We start from the raw sequence: 20606 nt of genomic DNA on the forward strand, positions 1-20606 counted from the left end.
GATTCTGTGGGATATTTATTTATCTTCTTGTTTACTTACTTATCGTGTTTCAAGACCGCCCATTTCCCTCAAAAAGAGAGCTCTTCATTTCCATAAGAATCCACTTCTTCTTAGTGGAAGGGACTACATTTGAACCAGTCATAACAATAGTGCAGGCTAATATTACAAGAGATATTGTCTTTGGGGGAAAAAACCTGAATGATGTTCCTTCATAGAATACAGCAACACTACCCAGCCTAGCATTTTCCCGATAAACCACACTATCATCCCCCCTTTTATCCAATTACCCCACCTCACAGGCAATTAGCAATCTTCATTCATAGAAAACTTCAATCTAGGCTTTCAACCTGTCCTTATGTCATGGCTGTATAATGGACATCAGTTGTCCATGCTATGGCCATAGCAGCCTCAGGACTTTGCCTAGGGCAGTGATGGCTAATCTTTTTCGGACCGAGTACCCAAAACGTGCAAGTGTGTGCGCGAATGTGAACACGTGCACCCAAACCCCAAAATACAATGTGCGCATGGGCCCCGTGCACGCACCTTGCCTGTGCATGCACTTGCCCCCCCTGCATGTGCCCCGCACATGCGTGTGCCCCCATATGCCCCCCATGCATGCACACCTTCCCACATGCGCCCCCCATGCATGCATGGCAGAGACCCAACAACCAGTTGTCCAGTGGGAGGCGCACATTCATGCGCGGCAGAGCTGAACTGGGGCGAGGGCTTGCGTGCCCACAGAGAGGGCACTGTGTGCCACCTGTAGCAAACGTGCCAGAGGTTCACCATCATGGGCCTAGGGCAAGAGGAATTAATGTTTGCTTCTTTTCTCTTTATACAAGTTAGATTAAGAGATCTGTCCCAAACACTAGGCAGAATGGATCCAGTAGGGAGGTGAGGGGGAGAATGGAATGTGTTCCTTCTTGATGAATGAGACTGCAGCAGTCTAGGATGGAGTTAAAATATTATGTTAAACCATTTTAGTTTGGGGCTAGTGAACACTATAGAAGCACTATGGTTTATAAACCATGGCTCTTGGCTTAACAATAAACCAGCAATAATCAAACCATGTGTCAATCTTGTCTAGGAAAGAGTAAAAGCGCAAACACAAGGCAGAGCTTCAAAACAAAAACTACTGAATTCTTGAAGGCATTCTAAAGCCTGCCTTAGTCATTTTACTTAGCCTGCACACAATCATTTTAAGTATTAAATGAAATGTGATTGTGAAAATGTTATGGTTAGAGTTACAGGCACATATAACTAGTTGCTTGACTGTATCCCTTTGTGCTTGCAAATAAAGCATCAGAGGGTGTGTTAAATTCATCTTCACACTCAGGTATTTTCTAATTTTAAAGTCAATTCACATGTGAGAACAGTAAATGATTTGTAATTTCATTTGGTTTCCTGTGCTCCTGATAACTTGGGTCAAATGGACAATAAACTAATTACCTTGGAAATGAAAAATTAAGTTAGTTCTTGGAGAAGTATTCTTAATCTTAATGTGAAATTTAATTCTTTTAGAATGTAAGGCCACACTACTATCGGTATTAAAATTACATGATTATTGCCTTCAGAAGTTGTAGGTGCTTCATCAGGAGGTTTTTAAGAAAAGACTGGACAGCCACCGGTTTGAAATGGTACAGGGCCGTGATGGTGAACCTATGGCACGCGTGCCCAAAGTGGCACACGGATCCATGTCACCTGGCACGCACGGTGTTGCTCGTTCCTCTTCCGGGTTTCTGGTTGCACATGCGCACACAATAATCAGCTGGCCTTTGTGCATGTGGCAGTGCTGGAAACCAGAAGAGCTGGTCTTCCGTTTTCTGGGGTAAGCATGCGTGCCGGCTAGCTGATCAGCGCATGTGCATGCGTGGCAGTAACTGGAAGACTTGCTTACCAGCACACGCATGACCCCTGGGCAGCTCCTCTTCCTGGTTGCGGCCCTGAGTTAAAAAACTCAGCTTGGATCGTCAGAGGCATTTAAAAGAAAAAAACCCAAATGCCTCTGACAATCCCAGCTGAGTTGCCTGATGGGCAGAGGCTTTTTTAAAAAGCCTCTGCCGATCAGGCAACTCAGCTGGGATCGTCAGAACCTTTTGAAAGCATTTTTTTACAACCTCTTCAGAGGTTGTAGAAAAAATGCTTTTAAAAGTAAAAAAAAAAAAATTAGCCACGCCCACCGTCACATTACCCCCCCTCCATCAAGCCACGCCCACAGAACCGGTAGTAACGAATTTTAGATTTCACCACTGCTCCAAGGTCCCTTCCAGCTCAATTCTGATTGTTTGATTGATTGGTATTTTATGTGATGATGTATATATGGTTATTTACCATATAAGATTTAATTTATAAGATTTAAAAATGATCATGCAGGTTGTCAGGTATAACATTCTCAACTTTATGTATAGTACAGTTCTTATGGTTCACTTCTGAATAAAGCATGTCAGATCAAGACTCTTTTTATCTTAAAAAAAAGTCTTAGAATGTGAGTCTTAGAATCACATTTAATCCTTGATTAAGAAGTTTTTAAATCAAAGTTGTATTGATTTTGCATTTAAAATTTACACACGACAAGCACTTTTTTTAATGTTTTAATTAAAATTTATTTTATGTACATTTCCCAAACCTAAGTCAGGGACGAAAACTCACAGCATTGAACTTGACATATTCACCAATCCTTTTGTGCAATAAGCTTAATGTTGCATTCATAACATTATAAAAAGAAAGGAGCAGAGTTAGCTGTCACATCAAACAAAAATACAGAGGATACAATGTGTGGGGGAAATGTGATTAACCACATTATATTTCTGGCTTCCAAGAAGCTGCCTTCATCTATCGATATCCATATGTTCAATACGTGATCTGCATTTTATTTAATTAATTACCGTATTTTTCGGAGTATAAGATGCTCTGGACTATAAGACGCACCTACCTTTTTTGGTGAGGAAAACAAGAAAAAGAAATCTGCCTCTGCCTCCCAGCAATTTTGCCTCATTGCAGCAACTAGCAAACAACCTGCTTTACTTTCATTTTCGTTTTCAGCATAGCTTGATTAGCACAAGAAAAAAAAATCTGCTCCCCACAATTTACCTCCCTGCAGCAAGCAGCAGAGGCCTGCGCAAAACAGCTGAGAGCAAAACAGCTGAGTCAGGAGGCCGATCTAATCAACTTGTGCTAATTAGGCTGTGCTGAAGCTGAAACGAGCTCTTTCTTCTTGCTGCTTGCTGCTGGGAAGCAAAGGCCAAAGGGTGGGGGCCAGTGGATGGGCGGGGCTACATTCGGTGTATTTTATTTATTTATTTATTTATTTATTTATTTATTTATTTATTTATTTATTAAATTTATATAAATACTTATATTTATATATTATATTTATATATAATATACACCTAAATTTTCACCCCCCTTTTAGGTGGGAAAAAGGTGTGTCTTATACTCCAAAAAGTATGGTAGTTGCCCATCTCGGTATACATTCTTAAAAGTTGCACACTCTTTGAGGATCAACCAGGAAAGAGGTAAGCAGTAAGAACTTGCTTACACAGGTTGAAAAATATCTTACTTACTATTCTGGAGAGCTGTACCAGGGAGAACATCTCTGATTTGTCCCCAGGATTTTTTTTCCTTCCTGGTCAGATTGTTTCAAGTCTCTTCTCTACCGAAAAATAACCCTTTCTCCCTGAACAGAACAGCAATCTGACAATGAAGGAAAATCTCTTCCTTCTTTTTTTGTGGGATGTGGACTACAATCTGGATATCAATCAATCTTATTATCAATCTTGATAATAAGAGGAAATTGATACTAATAACCCTAGACCCGTGATGGCGAACCTATGGCACGCGTGCCACAGGTGGCACACGTAGCCATATCGGTGGGCACGCGAGCTCAGCTCCGGTGCACATGCGCGCCCCAGCCACTTGATTTTCTGGACTTTTGTGCCCACCGGAAGTTGGCAAACAGGCCATTTCCAGCCTCCAGAGGGCCTGTGGGGGGTGGGGAAGGCCATTTTCACCCTCCCCAGGCTCTTAGAAAGACTCTGGAGGCTGGGGAGAGCAAAAAACAGGCCTTCTGGTCCCACTGGAAGCTGGCAAATGGGCCATTTCCAGACTCTGGAGGGCCTCTGGGGGAGTGGGAAAGGCTGTTTTCGCCCTCCCCAAGCTCCTAGAAAGGCTCTGGAGCCTGGGGAGAAAGAAAAACGGGCCTACCGGGCCATCACGTGCCTGGAGTGGGGGGGAGGAGGACGAATGCGCAGTGCGGGGTGCATAGAATTATAGGTGTAGGCATGTATGCACGCGACTCCCCCTTCTTCCCGCACTCCTGGCACGCGATGGCAAAAAGGTTAGCCATCACTGGCCTAGGCCAGTGATCTGATTCAGTAAAGGCAATGTTGAACACAGAACCAAGGACTTCATGGACCCCACAACCTAGCAGTCATATACTGTTCCTTTCCGGATGCTTGTTCAACTTTCCAGTTGAGCCTGAACTTAGACTTAAAATAACTTTATGGTTGCTTTGAATGTACACTAATCGGCATACATTAAAATGAAATTTCATTGCATACAGCTCCTCAAAGGGCATCCACCTCTAATATACACTACATAAACATGACAAAATAAACACAAAATTATGCATATATTATATGCACATATGTTATATGACATGGAGAAACAACACAGTCTAGTTCAGATGTACACATGTACATGGTGAGAGAAACAAATCTTGTAAATTTACCAGACGGATGGCATAGGGAACAAAGCTGTTACAGAATCCTGCTAGAAATACTTCCGAAATCTCCTCCCAGAGGGTTGGAAGACTGGATTATATCCCTGCAGAGCACTAACCGGGCCTGATCCTGCTTAGCTTCTCAGCACAGAGAAAACACCCCTGAGCAAGCCACCTATCTCAACTTCCACCTTCCCCATCCCTTCTCTTTCCCGGGATAAAAGGGCATTCAGCTTTCTCTGGAGTCAAAACAAGCTTGTGGTGGCTCTGTTCTATGGGGCTGTGCTAGTTTCTCTTCAAATCTCCCTGGGTGGACACATCCCATTCTAAAAACCTGTAGTACAGTGGACTAAGCACTGTTATTAACAACTGCTGCTTGCAATTACTGCAGGGTTCGAATCTCGCCAAGGCTCAAGGTTGACTCAGCCTTCCATCCTTTCTAAGGTAGGTGAAATGAGGACCCAGATTGTGGGGACAATAAACTGACTTTGTATAAAATATACAAAAGAATGAAGGCTATTGCTTAACGCATTGTAAGCCGCCCTGAGTCTCCGGAGAAGGGCGGCATATAAATTAAAGCAAAAAAACAAAAAAAACAAAAACAAACTCAAGTCTGTTGCAAGCATTGATTAGATCGCGCTCCATTAGTTTTAAACATTTTTTTTAAAGGCCCTCTGTTAGCGTGGGCGGCATCACGCTCAGATTCCCTGCCTCTCCGCTGTCCAACCTAAAGTACCGTGGAAACCCTGTTGGCCTCTATGGCAGCGTTGGGTTCCCTTCCGCAGCATCTGCCTGCCGCTTGTCACCCGCCGCTCACCTGTACGCGAGAGCCCGCATCCCACTAAAAACACGTGGCCAGGCGCCCCGCCACGCAGAGGCTTGCTAGAGAGAGCCGGAGATCTGCCAGCTCCTTCCCCCACGTCTCCTCCCCGCGGATCCTGAGGGCCGGCTGCCCTCCTTCGCCGAATTTTGCCTAGATCGCTCCCGCTTGCCTTCGCCCCCCACTTCCTCCGTGGAATCTCCGGGGGCAAGGAAGAAGCCGAGGGAAATTGGGGAGGGGGACGCGGAATGAGTCACGCTTGAGCGAAGCAGGGAAACTCCAGCTCCTCCGCCGAGGCCAACGCTATTAAAGAGCGCATGCGCGCCCGGAGCCTCTGCTCTGCTCTGCTCCCCACCCTCTCTTCCTCGCTTTCCCCTCTCCCTCCTTTCCTTCCTCCCTCCCTCCTTCCTTCCCTCCCTCCCTCCCTCTCTCTCTCTCTCTCTCTCTTTTTCTCTCGCTCTCTCTGTCTTTCCCTGCCGGCTGGGTGCTGAAGTTGGGCGGATGGCAGCAAACCAGCTCCGCTAGGGACCAGCTGCACCAGCCTTTTCCCCGGGATCGTTCAGTGCCAAGCACACACCACCAGGCGGGGGTGGGTAAGATGGACCGCTCTTTTTTTTTTTTTCCTCCTTCTCTCTCTCTCTCTTTCTCTCTCTCCTTTCAACCCTCCGCCTTGGACAAATCGCTGGCACCAAAATGTCTGCTTTATAGACCGGTGCTTGGAGATAGACCTCGATCTCGACCAGGCGAACCGCGAGGGAGGCGAGGGGCAGGGAGGGAGGGAGGGGCTGCCTGCCTGCCTGCCTGCCTATCTGCGTGGAGTGCGAAAGCCAGAAACTGGTGGGGCTGAGGGCGGCCAGAGGTGCACGCCTGGGTTTCTTGGGTGCCCTCAGTGGGTGCGTGTGTGAGTGAGTGTGTAAGTGAGTGAGTGCGCGCGCGCGCGCGCGCGCTAGTGTGTTCGGGGTGTGTGTGTGTGTGTGGTGGGGGAAATGTTGTTTCTCTCCGGCGATGCAGAAAGGGGTGGGAGGGAGGGGAGAGGCTCGGCGTGGTGGCTTCCCTGGACCTGCCCTCCTCACGCTCAGGGCTGCCGGCGGGAAGATGCTGAAGGGCTGGAGCGAAGGATTTGAACCTGACCGAGGCAGAATGGCAGAAGAGATTGGAAGCGTTAAAAGAGGACCTTAGGAAAGGAAAAACTGAGGGGGGGGGAGAGAAAGGTGGGGAAGTAGGAGAGCAGGGGAAGCTCCGTAGAAGTACAAACGTCCTTTTGCAGATGTAAAAAGAGACATTTCCCCCCTTCTTACCAAGAAATAATACAATGTTTGGAACTTGCTTTGCCTTCCCCAATCTCTTTGGCGGCTATGAAATCATCTTCTCTTCTCTTTTCTCCTCTCCTTACTTCCTTTCCAAATTTTATCTCCTCCACCACTCTCCTTTCCACCACTCTCTGTAAGGAATTGGCATTCTTTCCTTAAAACAACCCTCTTAAAAGCATCATAGAATTGGTCAGAAGGAGAAGGGAAAGAAATGAATCCTAAAGTAGCAGTTTTGATGTGAAGAGGATACCCGCACCACACACACACACACACACACACACACACACACACACACACACGTTTATAACTGAGGAGGTGGGGGTGCAGAGCTTTTCCTTGTCATTCCTAAGGTCAGCCAAGAAAACATTTCCTGCCCTTGCCAGTCCATTGGAGTTTCTTCTGCTTGGCTGAGATCTATCTAGCTCCTTCTCCCTGACTGCTCTTCTGAGAATGCATGAAGTTGGAGGAAAGGCTTGGATCCACTTAGGAACCCAGAGATGTCAAATGTGGGGGGACAGTGGCTGCTGTAGAGACAGACAACCAACCTGATGGTTGTTTCTGATTAGGCAAGAGCGACAGGAAGGGTCTAGCGAGGTGGAGTCAAAACCTGCCACCACCCTTACCACTCATTGGAAGTGGCAACGGAAATTTTGGCTGCTTCATAGCTTGTCTTAGCAGGATTTCTGACCACCCTGCTGGTATCAAAATGCAAAGGAAGGAAGAAAGGGCCTGGTCTTTGATCGATAGCTTTTTTCCTTTCAGAATCTCCATTTTCCCCTTCAGGATATAGCAGAGTCTGATGAATCAACACGCTTTATTTGCAACTATCAACTCTGCTTCTGTTATTCCTTTTGTATTTTCAGATTGCTGTAATCTCCAGCAGGTTTAGACAGAGGTGGCTCAAAATCTTTTCTTTCAAACTAACTTTTAAAAGACGGGATCAAAAGCTACTACTTTTACGTATAGTTTCCTTATAATCTGTTGTGTTACAGATCACTCCAGAATTGCTGATACAGTACTGTTTTAAATGCATACATCAGGGATCATGTTCAGACTTAATATGGGCCAGTGGGTGTGTTTCCCCCCCCCCAAAAAAAAAGCCTATTAAGCATTCAGTTACAATATATTTTGTAAATGTCCGTCACAGAATTGTACTTTCTAATAACGATTCTTGTTATTCTAGTGTTCATAGAGGCACGTATACTCAGGGTAGCCCCTAGCAAGTCTCCAACCTGTTCTGAATTTGTTCATTTATTTTAATAGATGTTCCTATAAACAGAAAGCACTTGAGCCTTGATTCATCATGGTTTGGTTATCGTTTGATTTGGTTAATTTAATCTTATCTGTGGTTTTCATTAATTTGTGGACTTTTGCCAGGATGTTCTTTTTTCTCTTATGTATCTTTTCTTATTCTTGCGGTAGTTTTGGCATTTAACATCAAGCCCTCCTGCACTGGATGCTTCAGCCCCATCATCAAGGATGGGTCAACGTTGATACCCTGGTTTCAGTGTGGTTTTGGTTTCTACTTGCTGTTTCTATAGCAGTCAGGTTTTTATAGGGTAGGGTTGCTAACCCTATGCCTAACTCTCTTCCTTTATCCAGACTTGGGACCAGCAACAACAGCTGCTGAACTACTCAATCCATCCAGTGCCCACCGCAGGTGGAGTTATCTTCTCTTATAGAGAGTCCTTAGGGATTCAGGAGTCTATAAATGTAAATCGTCATCATCATAATATTCTATCATGTGTTTTGGTAGATAATTTACTCAGAAATGGTAACATGGCATTTATTGGGCAGTTAATATCAGTGTGGTTATTTCATTTCATTTTGTGTTATCTGAAATTTGCCTTCTGCTTCCTTTCTCCCTTCTCTTGCATATTTATTCAAATGAGCCACGCTGAGTTCAGTGAGGGTTATTTCCAGATGGATGTTCATAGGACTGCAATTTTAGATTGAAATTAGAAAAGTAGATTCCTTTATGATCCCTTTAGACAAAACAGATTAGCTAAGATGAAGCATCCATGGAAGAGTTCTCCAACGAATTGTGTTTTATATGAGTGAAAAGTATGAATAAATTTCAGTGGGTAATAGAATTCTATTGGTGTATGATCAGAAATGTTCTGTTCATGAGGGTTGGGATAGCAAAGCTTCATACAACTGTTCCTCAATTTGGCAGCCGCTTCAGCATGACTCATTGTTAAGATCTTCCTAGGTTCCACATTTTGTGTTTCTCATGCCTGTGTGACAACGTGTCACTTTTAACTACTTTGGAAATTTTGTTGAAAGGTAGTAGGTAAAATATTTATAAAAATAATAAAAAATATTTTTGAAGCTATGTGAGATATGTGGAAGTTCTCACGTTGTCCCTGCATAAATCAGATCTATTTATGATACGTATAGATGTCATCAGTGTCAAAAAGGCAAATTTTACTTTTGAGACACCAACAAAGTTAGATTTTGCCTAATTGATACTTTATCCCATTCCACTTTTTGCTAAAAGTCGGAGATTCACTTGAGTTATAATTTCACTAGGTTTACTATAGAAGTTTCATTTTTATTTTCCCCATAATTCCCATATCAAAAATGCAGAATATAGTTACAGAACATAATGCTTCTTCTAAACATAGGCAATGCCACAAAGGAAAACATTAGATATAAAAACATCAGCCTTGCCTGTCTTGCTCAATACATTTGCTCTTAGTTGGAAAAATCCAATACTTCCATTTAATTCCCAATCAGGCCGTTGACTGGGATTCTTAAATTTAAGAGATTATAAGCAAGTTGCTATTGACCCTTTGTACTAATATTCTTCTAGGTTATATTCTACTTTGAGTTTAATCAATAAAGAGAGCTTTTCTCTAAGCGCTGCTACTTACAAAGGAGCCAAATGGACTTATAGACAACTCTTGGTACTGTTCTAGGAATATGAGTGTGAATTTGAACAAACAGGATAGAAAGGTGATGCTAGACAACAATAGCAATAGCATTTAGACTTATATACCACTTCACAGTGCTCTATAGCACTCTCTAAGCAGTTTACAGAGTCAGCATATTGCCCCCAGCAATCTGGGTCCCCATCTTACTGACCTCAGAAGGATGGAAGGATGAGCCAACCTTGAGCCAGTGAGGATTGAACCCCCGGCAGTCAGCAGAATTAGTCTGCAATTCTAACCCCTGCATGACCATGGCTCCTAGGATAGTATCTCTAGAAAGGATGCAGGAATTGTATCTCCCATACAACAGGAAAAAAGCATTGATATTCTGCTTATTATTTTCATTGTCTGCATTTTTGATTGGAGTATTTTAAAGCAATAACTTCCAACCTCTATTGTCGAAACTAGAGGCAATTCATGAAAATATTGCAAGTGGCCCCTGGAAGGATACACAATAAAATTTTATGAAAAAATTAAATGGCCAAAATGTCAGAAAATTACCAAATCTTTTGAGAGGTTGAAGCATTTTGCAAAATTTCACATAGGAAACCTATTTTGAGATTTGGCAATCTCATGATATTTCAGCCTTAAAAAAATAATATGGGGCTATGGACACTGCTGAGATGGATCCTTGTGCTATGGTGCCTATAGGCATTATACTGCAATTTCTTTGGGTTATGCAATTGTCTTCAAATAATAATGGAAGGAATGGAAACATTTAGAAATTATTGTTATGGAGTCCATAACTTTTAAAGACAGTGCAGACCTCTTTCCACTTTCTTTTTTTTTCTATTATCTGAATGTGATTACATTATTTCAAAAGTTTCTTTGGAACTCTGCTATTTGACATATTTATCTGAGCCACTGGACTGTTTATCTAAACTTCTCAAAACATTTCTCAGGTTTTCTGATATCTGGTATCTCTGGGTACTACTACATTTCTTAGGGATGTCTCCCACAAGTTTAGCACAGCCGTAGCACTCCTTCCTCCATTTTTGCCACGTAACAACAACGTGAGTTAAGTTACGCTGAGAGAGGATGACTGTTGAAACTCACCAAGTGAATTTGTGTAGCTGAGGTGAACTAAGCCACAGTCCTAATCCTTACCCACGATGCTACAATGGTTCTCTTTAGCTGCTTCTGTAGAAGGAATTTCTGCTGCATAATTATGCTATATAATTACATAATTATGCCATATAAAATTGTTCTCCCTAAAAGAGATTAGGAAGACAGGGCATTAGTGTTCTTGAAACATTATGTTTCAATGACATCAAAATAGATGAAGATGAAATATACTGTATTTATAAGTGCACAGTATAAATATATTCTCTGAAAAAGAAGTGTTCTTATTTTCTGTTGGGGCATTTTACCAGCAGATTCTCAAATCAGATACTTCTTTAAAGTGGGTGTAGGAAAAGTTTTTTTAAAAAAACTCAGCAAGCAAAAGAACCACAGGAAATTGTATTGCAGCCCATTTCTTAAAGGTGCAGTAACAAACATCACATCTGCCTTTTTTCAATTCTGAAGTGTATCTGTTTTTCTTGACTTCTACAGTGTTATCAGTGCACAGTAGGTAGTTACTAAATACTTGACTCTTGGTGAAGTTCAGTCTTTACAGTTGACTCATATTGTTGCTTTTATACTTGTTAGGTAATCATATATACTCATCTTTCCAAGGCTGTTGTTTGCCACAATGGACACATGAGGCAGTTCCTCCTGAGCCTTAGTTAAGAGTGGGAAAAATGAATCTTGCATCTGATGTTTTCTAATGATTATGCTAGACTCTCAGATGTACCCATATCTAGTAAAGGTAAAGGTTCCCCTCGCACAAATGTGCTAGTTGTTCCCGACTCTAGGGGGTGGTGCTTATCTCCATTTCAAAGCCAAAGAGCCAGCGCTGTCTGAAGACGCCTCCATGGTCATGTGGCTGGCATGACTAAATGCCAAAAATGCACAGAGTGTTGTTTCCTTCCCACCAAAGGTGGTTCCTATTTTTCTACTTGCATTTTTTAACGTGCTTTCGAACTGCTAGGTTGGCAGAAGCTGGGACAAGTAACGGGAGCTCACTCCGTTACACGGCCCTAGGGATTCAAACTGCTGAACTGCTGACCTTTCGATTGACAAGCTCAGCATCTTAGCCACTGAGTCACCGCGTACCGTGATGTACCCACAGCAGCGGCCAAATCTCTTGTTGAATACCTTGTTTTTTTTCCTAAATGAGTTCTATTTGGGATAAACCCCCCTATGAATAGGATTCACAATTCATATCTTTGGAGTTTATGATCTCTGGACACCCTGAGTGGGCTGCATCTCTTTTTGTCTTCAAATGCTGATTATTATCTTGATTATGGCCTCCACTTAGTTCCTACCCAGTTTCACATTACTTTAGCGATGATATGTCTCGCGTAACTCACTTCATTGATGATAGCAGTAGCACTTAGACTTATATATTGCTTCACAGTGCTTTACAGCACTCTCTTCTTTAATGATAAACTATATTTTGTCTTTGTTGAAATACCCATTGCCAGAGGACTTTCCATCACCTTCTTTAGAAGGTCATCATGCTCTACTTTGTAGAAGCAGCAGCTATCAGATCATCATGTGCAATTCTTCGATATTTTCAAAACATTCATGGTTCTTTCCTTAAAATATTTCACTATGTTGATTTGATGACAAAAAGATAATGTAATTAAACTATGCTGTCTCAATGGGGAGTTCAGCGTGCATAGCTATGTTCATGTTACATCTAGGGATGTTTATTAATCATAATCTTTCTCATCTGGAGATGGTGAAGATATGGTGGAATGGTTTTTATTATTGGCTCCTCTGATATTTTTTTCTGCTAGTGTGGGGAATTGTTTCCCTTTGAATGCTTTGTTGAAATCATTTGGACACACCCAAGAGTTGCATACCATTTACCCATGCTAGACACCTTGTCACTCCATGCACTTCTATGCACTTCTATGTTTTTTCCATAACCCTTTAAACTACCAACGATATCAAAAGGAATTTTCCTGTATACAAATCTGTATTACATCTGTGGTTGTAATATTTTCCTGGAAAACAACCCAGTCTTAGTACACCTGAATTAAATCCCCTTTATATTCTGGCTTTGGGGTGAATTCTGGCTATATGTATCATGTGTATGACATTTATGGCAATGTGAATCATGCTGATTAAGTAGCAGCGGCTGATAGTCAATGATTATGAGGAACCTGAGGTTGGTGTCTTTTGACTTCACATGAGATATCGCAATGGCAGATGATAGTGTTTTGATAGCCCACCCTAGTTGTCAGCAGCCCCCCTGTAGCATGGTGTTTGCCTTAGAATCAATGAAGATTTGAAGCTGATCTCCAATTTTGTCTGTGTACTATACCTCACTTCACCATAAACAGTTTTGAGAGTTTATGTTGTCATTGAGCATAACCTGAGTCTATACTCTTGGTTCAGGTTAAGAACTTAGTACTGCACACTTGGGTGAAATGATTTGAACCTTTACACTTCCAACATAAAACATTACAAGCATGTTCTAGGTTGATGCATTGGTTCACAACTACATGTGATTTGACTTGTCACTAGCAGAACATTCTATTCATTTGATGGTTGACTTAGCAGAAGGATTCACTTTATCCATGTGATAGATATCTCTTGACATGCCTTTTAGCTGAGTCCAAATTAATGGCATAGGTTCTGCAAATATCCACTGCCTGTGAATTTGGGACAATGGCATCCTCAGGTCAGAAGAGAGGGTATCAAACAGGTCAGTCTAATTAAAAAGGCATGTCTCAATTGTGATATGAGCACATCTCTTTTGTGCATAAACTGGAGAATGTTGAATGTATGTCCAAAATGGGCAGTTGATAGTGTGACACTTTTATCATTCTGACAAAAGTAGCAGGAGCTTGAGGATGTGCATGTCCAAGGACAAACATAGTGATATCAGATGCAAGAAAAACCAATTTAGACATAGGTTTGGCCAGAGAGCTGATTAGTGGAATCCCATAATAAAATTTTATAGGAAGGAGGCTCAGCCATTGTTTCTAGCTGAATTTGTATCTTTCCCATACTATCAAGCTATCTTATACCTGTTTAGCAGAATCTGGGCTTTGTTGAATGATGGCAGTGATGCATACATTAAGATTCTGGACATTTCTAATGAATCATCCAAGCATCTTGTCTGTGCCATAAGAACAGTGTGAAAGGATTGAATGCTAAGATTTGTGGTTTCTAATTTTGTTTGCACTTTGCCAAAAGTAAGTAAAGCTTCTTCAGGTTGAACACATGTCTTGGTACCTTCATGTACAATTCTGACATTCCCTAGAGCACAAGTCCCCAACTCCTGTCCGTAGACTGGCACTGGTCTCCAGCATTCCAGAAACCAGGCCATGCAAACTAGCGATATCAGATATATATTGATGGTCGTGTTCATTTGGTTCTATGAGGAAGTTATTTGGTCAATACAGCTTCAGGTTCAAAAGGTTGTTTTTATTATTTACAAATATATACATATATACGATAATGAACAGGGTGTCTTGTTACATTTTTACCCTAACTGTATGACTCAAATGTTGAGAGGAGAGAGAAGTTCACGTGTTGTCTCGCTGAGAGATAGATGAGAGAGAGAGAAAAGAAAGGGGAAGATATCCAAGTGGTTTCTAGGTAAGAGTCCAATAAGAGAGTTCATTGGCTGATATAGTCACATGTGATGTCTGTAAAGACTTAACCCCTTCTAGTCTCTGGTGCATCATATGCAGGCAATATCTGACAAGCGAGGCCCCATCCGCAGGATGCAGGCAGCACGTGAAACCACACCCCCTCCGGTCCACAGAATCAGTACCTGGTGGCCAAAAGGTTGGGGGCCACTGCCCTAGAGGTACGGTAAGCTTCTCAGCCCAGACAGAATTGGTCAGGTTCCATTACGGCAGCACAAACATTTGTGATAAATACTGAATTCAACATTTCACCTTTTTTTAAAAAAATGAGAAGAACATTTTTATCTGTTGCTACTCATTAACCTAGAGGAAATAAATCATACAAAATATCCCGAAAAAATACAAAAAGGATGCAGGTTGGAGAATTCTGCTTTTATTGAAAAAGTGCCAAAGTTTGTTTTTTATATAATACTATGGAAATCGTAAAAGAAAAATATGGTTTTACATGCAATTGTCTGCATCGATGGACCTATCATGGCCCAAACAAGCAGCAGCAGCATGAAATCGCAGTTGTACCTTCTGTGGAGTGCATTAGTCTCCTTTTTCCACTTTTCTCAATTCCCAGGAGAAAAATGGTCCACACTTATCTGCCTTTTCTTGTTATGTTTGACTTAAAGCAGGCCTTTCCAGGTTATGACCTGCCAAGCTAAGGATATTGCACTTAGACTTGGTTTACTTCTTCTTTTTCCTACCTATTTGAGCTAAATGGTAAAAGCAGGAGGTTATCAAGAACGAAAAGCTAGTAACAAGGATATTTTTTTTGCCCTGACCTTGAAAACCATTAATATTTTCTAGGAAGTGAAACAGAAGCATGCTTCCAAGCCTATGAGACAATTAGTAGCTCCCACTCAAGATACATACCCTTTCTCAGAATCAATGTCAGTGGCTGAAGGACTTAATGAGAAGGATGCTACTGCAGTCATGTCCTGCTTGTAGATTTCCCTCTGTCACTGGTTGGCCTTTATGGGAAAGAAAATAATGGAATAAATATGCCTTGCCTGGCCTTTTTATGTTTTTACCGCTAATTAAATGGAAAATGTTATTGTTTCTTTTCTTTTTCAATCGTTATGCATTGTGCTACAAAGACATTTAGATGTCCTGAACCACAGTTTAGAAATGGTCCTCTAACAGTTTTTCGAGGACACATTCTCGTGATGCAGCCTTTGTCTCATCTCAGGCCATTCTTAATTCTTAGCTGTATCCAGTTTTAAAACACTGTTTTCTGTCTTTCCCAGTACAATTCTGGGTGTGTCTACAATCTTCAAAATCTTGGCCACCTATCAATTTCTGTGGGTAGGTGAGTATGAGTGAGTGTGGACGTGCCTCTTCCATTCTGTCTACTAGCCCCAACATCCATGATCTTTTTGCTTTGGATTGCAGGATATAACATCACCTACTCATTAAAGTTCTGTTCAGGTATTATGCGGGCTTCATCTATACAGGTAGTCCTTGACTTACAACAGTTCATTTAGTGACCATTCAAAGCTACAACGGCGGTGAAAGAAGTGACCTTATGACTATTTTTCACAGTTACAATCTTTACAGCATCCCCATGATCATGCGATCGAAATTCAGATGCTTGGCAACTGGTTCATATTTATGACCGCTGCTGTGTCACAGGCTCATGTGATCACCTTTTGGGACCTTCTGATAAGCAAAGTCAATGGGGAAATCAGATTTACTTAACAACTGTGTTTCTAAGTTAACAAGGGCAGCAATTCACTTAACTGGAAAGAAAGGTTGTAAAATGGAGCAAAACAAATGTCTAATTTAACAAAGAGAAATTTTGGGCTCCATTGTGGTCATAAATTAAGGACTACCTGTACTTACTGTATATGTTCTGGAAAACTGTCAGCATTGGTATTGAGGACATATTCTGTGGTTAAAAAAAGATTGTTTTAAAAGATCAAGCCATTTACACTAAGAAATGGATACATTCCTGGCCCCACCCTATTTGCATTTCATTCTGCCAAGAAGTTTTGCATAGCAATGCTTTCTGTTATTATTTTGGGAAAGGAGCAGTGTCATTTTGCCGACTCTACCATCATTTGAAATACATTATCTTTGTGAGATACATCCGGTTTTGTCAAATGCTGTTGTCAAATGCAGCCACTCATTGCTAATTCTGACATTCACTTGTAGCGTTCTTGCCAGTTTATTTATTTAGGAGCTGGGATGAAATTGTTGTGGTTTGGGGCCAGTTTCCTCTTCTAGCCCAGATGACAGAAAGTCAGTAAACCTGTCTACCTGGGATGCTGGCAAGCCTCAGACCAAGATTAGCCCAATTAGCCGGTCTGTAATGGAAGATGAATTGGGACAAAATGAAAGAAATCTTACCTTACTGATCTTCCAGAACACTGGCACAGCACACATCAATTGAGTGTTGACACTCATCAATTCTGACCCATGTTCAGCCTAAGTCATGGGCCTCCAACCTTTTGGGCACCAGGGACAGTTCTTTGGAGAAAGGTTTTTCTGCGGACTGGAGGGGCCGTGATTTCATGCGCTGCCTTCATCTCACGGATGGGGCTTTCCTTGTTTGCATGGCCCGGTTTCTGGCATGCCATGGACCGGTGCCACTCCATGGACCGGGGGTTGGGCACCCTCTGGCCTAAGTGACAGTTTACTGTTGTAGTGCATTTCTATGCTGGCAATCTGTCATAACATGAATGGTGGCTAAAGCTTGAATCCCAGGGATCTGTCCACATTCACCAAACCTCACCCACCACACTTTAGAGAAAGCAACCAACAGTTATTTTCCACAATAGCTGGGAATGCTGGGTGGGAGAGGAAACATAGCCTGAGGAATCTGCTCTGAAATTGTGGCACAGCAAAGTTGCAAAAACAGCACCCTTGAGTAGCCTCACTAGTAAAACAGAGCAGATCACATCTGTCAGCTCCCTGCAAATTGTGTTGGTGAATTTTTCGTGGACTGAAGGAACACACTTGAATTTCCTGTGAGGAAGAGCCTTTAGATTGTATCCTTTTAATTCTTGTTCTAAGGAGATGCCCCTAAGGAAGAAATTTCCAAATGTTTCTTCTAGGTTTTTTTTTGGGGGGGGGGGGATACTTACAAAGTATTCATTTTGTAAAATTTAATAGTAATTAAGTTATGAATTGATAAAGGATAAGACAAATTTAGCAGCTGGAAATTACCGTATGTTCTTCTAGAGAAATCTAGAATTTCAAAACACTTTCTAGAGAAAGTAAGTTTTTCAGATATTCTAAAATCAAAAGAATGTTAGTTTCCTTTTTATTTTTCATTCTTAATATTTATTTTCAAAGAAAAATATTTCTTCCTGAGTCAGGCTTTCAAACAATTTCAAAGTGAAAATCTGAATTTATTTGATTTTAGCTTTAAGTCCCACTAAGCATTTTCATATTTTTTCCTTACCAAACATTTTAGTTGAATTATTTATTCAGTTGAAAGTTATTTAAAATAATTTTCTAAGCATTTGCTTAGAATGCAAAATTGAATACACTTTACTAAGTTTAATTCAAATAAACTAAAGAAATTAGAAGATGTCCAGCTATACACCAGCAGATGTTTAAATTATTTTTTAAAATGCTATTGTTTTTAGTGATTCTTCTTTAATTGCTCTTTTTTGCTGTATCTTTTCTTGGAATTATATAATAATGGGCTGGAAATTCAGCTGAGAAATCTGCCACTTAGAAGTTCTTAATATTGTTCACCAGAGTGTCATATCTTTCAAGGTCTTTATGCAATTTTTTGGATGTACAGTATATGTATTAATGCTCAGATCCCTATCACAAAGCAGAATATACAACCATCTCATGCAGGGGAGCATATGTCATAGCCCTTCTACTGTTCCCCTTAGCTAAATAAATTTCATAACTAAGCTGGACTACTTAGTTCTAGTAAGTATTCAGCTGCCAATCCAATTGCTTTTATATGTAAGCACACAGTAGATAAAGGCAGAATCTTGCTGAGGCAGAAAAATGATGACCTGGTTTAACTCAGAAATTACAAACCCAAGTTATGATGCTATCTTTAAAACAATCTTCTATACCTTTCAATGGGAAATCCAAAACATCAGCCATAAAGTAACAGAATGATAGAGTTGGAAGGGACCTTGGAGAGGTCTGGAGGGGCCGTGATTTCATGCGCTGCCTTCATCTCACGGATGGGGCTTTCCTTGTTTGCATGGCCCGGTTTCTGGCATGCCATGGACCGGTGCCACTCCATGGACCGGGGGTTGGGCACCCTCTGGCCTAAGTGACAGTTTACTGTTGTAGTGCATTTCTATGCTGGCAATCTGTCATAACATGAATGGTGGCTAAAGCTTGAATCCCAGGGATCTGTCCACATTCACCAAACCTCACCCACCACACTTTAGAGAAAGCAACCAACAGTTATTTTCCACAATAGCTGGGAATGCTGGGTGGGAGAGGAAACATAGCCTGAGGAATCTGCTCTGAAATTGTGGCACAGCAAAGTTGCAAAAACAGCACCCTTGAGTAGCCTCACTAGTAAAACAGAGCAGATCACATCTGTCAGCTCCCTGCAAATTGTGTTGGTGAATTTTTCGTGGACTGAAGGAACACACTTGAATTTCCTGTGAGGAAGAGCCTTTAGATTGTATCCTTTTAATTCTTGTTCTAAGGAGATGCCCCTAAGGAAGAAATTTCCAAATGTTTCTTCTAGGTTTTTTTTTGGGGGGGGGGGATACTTACAAAGTATTCATTTTGTAAAATTTAATAGTAATTAAGTTATGAATTGATAAAGGATAAGACAAATTTAGCAGCTGGAAATTACCGTATGTTCTTCTAGAGAAATCTAGAATTTCAAAACACTTTCTAGAGAAAGTAAGTTTTTCAGATATTCTAAAATCAAAAGAATGTTAGTTTCCTTTTTATTTTTCATTCTTAATATTTATTTTCAAAGAAAAATATTTCTTCCTGAGTCAGGCTTTCAAACAATTTCAAAGTGAAAATCTGAATTTATTTGATTTTAGCTTTAAGTCCCACTAAGCATTTTCATATTTTTTCCTTACCAAACATTTTAGTTGAATTATTTATTCAGTTGAAAGTTATTTAAAATAATTTTCTAAGCATTTGCTTAGAATGCAAAATTGAATACACTTTACTAAGTTTAATTCAAATAAACTAAAGAAATTAGAAGATGTCCAGCTATACACCAGCAGATGTTTAAATTATTTTTTAAAATGCTATTGTTTTTAGTGATTCTTCTTTAATTGCTCTTTTTTGCTGTATCTTTTCTTGGAATTATATAATAATGGGCTGGAAATTCAGCTGAGAAATCTGCCACTTAGAAGTTCTTAATATTGTTCACCAGAGTGTCATATCTTTCAAGGTCTTTATGCAATTTTTTGGATGTACAGTATATGTATTAATGCTCAGATCCCTATCACAAAGCAGAATATACAACCATCTCATGCAGGGGAGCATATGTCATAGCCCTTCTACTGTTCCCCTTAGCTAAATAAATTTCATAACTAAGCTGGACTACTTAGTTCTAGTAAGTATTCAGCTGCCAATCCAATTGCTTTTATATGTAAGCACACAGTAGATAAAGGCAGAATCTTGCTGAGGCAGAAAAATGATGACCTGGTTTAACTCAGAAATTACAAACCCAAGTTATGATGCTATCTTTAAAACAATCTTCTATACCTTTCAATGGGAAATCCAAAACATCAGCCATAAAGTAACAGAATGATAGAGTTGGAAGGGACCTTGGAGATCTTCTAGTCCAACCCCCTGCTTAAGCAGGAAATACATTTCCAGATAAATGGTTGACCAATCTCTTCTTAAAAATCTCCAGTGTTGGAATACCTACAATCCTGGAGGCAAGTCATTCCACTGATTAATTGTTCTAACTGTTAGGAAATTTCTCCTTAGTTTTAAGTTAGTTCTCTCCTTGATTAATTTCCCTCCATTGCTTCTATGTTGGAACAGATTTTCCTTAGCATCTGCCTAAGATTTAGACTGCAGGGCTCTTGAACATGCATTGATACAATCAGGATGAGATTGACAGTTCAGAGTGAATGAAAAATTCAGGGTTGAGAGGCTTTTACAGTAAAAATGCCTTTTGAACTCGGAGCTGTTCATCTACTGCAGATTTTTCTTTGT

General features: G+C 40.9%; 1 protein-coding gene across 1 annotated transcript in view; it reads left to right on the plus strand.

Annotated features, from left to right (window-relative positions):
• Window positions 1–6065: 6065 nt before the first annotated feature.
• The window catches only part of RGS17 (regulator of G protein signaling 17), a 68226-nt gene continuing 53685 nt past the window's right edge, over window positions 6066–20606 (plus strand). The window contains exon 1 of the mRNA XM_070951732.1: window positions 6066–6129. The gene's annotated coding sequence lies outside the window, so the exon portion shown is untranslated. The remainder of the gene's footprint in view (window positions 6130–20606) is intronic.

The sequence above is a fragment of the Pituophis catenifer genome, unplaced genomic scaffold (genome assembly GCF_029215685.1).
Source record: "Pituophis catenifer annectens isolate HBS135680 unplaced genomic scaffold, rPitCat1.0.hap2 SCAF_1, whole genome shotgun sequence".
Classification (NCBI taxonomy): domain Eukaryota; kingdom Metazoa; phylum Chordata; class Lepidosauria; order Squamata; family Colubridae; genus Pituophis; species Pituophis catenifer.